Below are 1,727 nucleotides of genomic sequence, written 5' to 3'. Positions count from 1 at the left end.
ACGCGTCCCATTGGCCGCGGGGCGGGCCCCTCCCTCAGCAAGGACGCCGCCGATTGGCCCCGGCGGCGCCGCGGCCGCCACGCCGCACGCGGGCCATGTTGACTGTTCGGCGGTGCGGCGCTCGGCCAATCGGAGCGCGCGGGCGGGGGGCGCGCGGGGCCGCGGGCGCGCGCGAGGCGAGCGCGTGATGCGGGGCGGGGCGGGGCCGCAGGGGACGGCGCGTGCCCGCGCCCTTAAAGTGACAGCAGCGCCCCTTTCCTGCCCGGCTCCCGCAGAGGAAAGTTATCCCCGGGAATCCCGGGAACCTCCTGGGCTCTGTGTGCCGGCCCCGCTGTTCCTCCAGCAATGTCAGCCCCGCGGGAGAACCGGGCTGTGACCCTGAGGCTGTGGGCCTGTCCCAAGCACTCACAGTAGTGTCACCCTTCATTGTCACCAGAAACCCTCAGCTCATTCTCCTGGCCCTGGGTAGAATCGGAGCATCTCCACCACCTCTGACCTGTCCTCAGAAGGACACAGCCATGACAACATTCCAGCTGGGTGGGCTATCCACCATGTCAGCAATGAGATCCCTGCACGTCTCAGGAACTGCCATTTGTCATGGAGATGATCCATGCTGGGAGAGGATCCAGGCGGTTTCTGAGGCATCGTGCCTGGCCTGGGAAATGAGAAATGTTCTGCTGCTGCTGCCTTACTGCTCCTCCACAGCAAAGGCGGTCAGGGCAGTGCCATCTTCGGCTCAGACACAATTCCCTGGTAGAGCAGCCGGGAAAAGCCCACTACAGCCCACATTCTGTGTGCATGGCAGTCTGAGAGCATTGGGGAATTTCAGTGCAATTTCAGCACTAGGAGCCACCTCCAGAGTTTCAGTCATCTTTCACTCAATCTCACTCAAATTTCACTCAAAAAAAACCCCCAAAAAACAAAAAAAAAAAAACAAAAAAAAAACAAAAAAAAAAAAAAAAACAAAACAAAAACAACCCCACCCCACCCCCCCCCCCAAAAAAAACCCAAAAAAACAAAAAAAAACAAACAAACCACAAAAACCAAAAAAAACCAACCCCAATCCTTTTCTCCTCTCAGGGAGCTCCCTTGTTCTAAGATGTTGTCTCCAGGGCTGCAGCTTGGATTTCTGTAACACCTAGTATTTGGAAGAAATGAGACCAATACTTTAAAACAACTAGTCAATATATTAATGTTGGATTAAATAATTTACAGTAGGAATTTAAGTTACATGCATAACCAAGGAATCTTTTGTTAGATACCAATACTGTAATTAAAAAATGAGATAATTTTGAAAGAACTGCAGGAATGTTATAGCCAGTTGCACAAACAAGCAGTTTTGGTGGTCCAGAGGATATGTTCAGTGGAAAGCCCCCCTTCTTTACATTGCTTCCAGCTCCCTTTCCCTGTTTTTCCAAACAAGTCCTTTTTCTAACATCAGCAGGTTAACAGCTTCCTTGTATTTCCAGTAATCCATAATTTTGAGACCTTATTCATAGTAGTGACTTTTTAAGGTCAGGTATGCATTCATGGTAGTGACTATGCTTGATTCTCAGTGCTCCAAAGAAGAGCATAATGAACTCTGAGAGAAGGGCTTATCTGAAGGTATTCCTACTCCACACTTCTGTGCTTGCTGCTGGCTCACAGCTATCAAGTATTCTCTTAAGATTTTTCTGTCAATCTCCATTTTGTTAAAAGCTGCTCAGATGCTGAGTACAACCTCCAGA

This window comes from Melospiza melodia, chromosome 6, assembly GCF_035770615.1.
Source record: "Melospiza melodia melodia isolate bMelMel2 chromosome 6, bMelMel2.pri, whole genome shotgun sequence".
In the NCBI taxonomy this organism is placed as follows: Eukaryota; Metazoa; Chordata; class Aves; order Passeriformes; family Passerellidae; genus Melospiza; species Melospiza melodia.
This window is presented reverse-complemented; position numbering follows the sequence as displayed.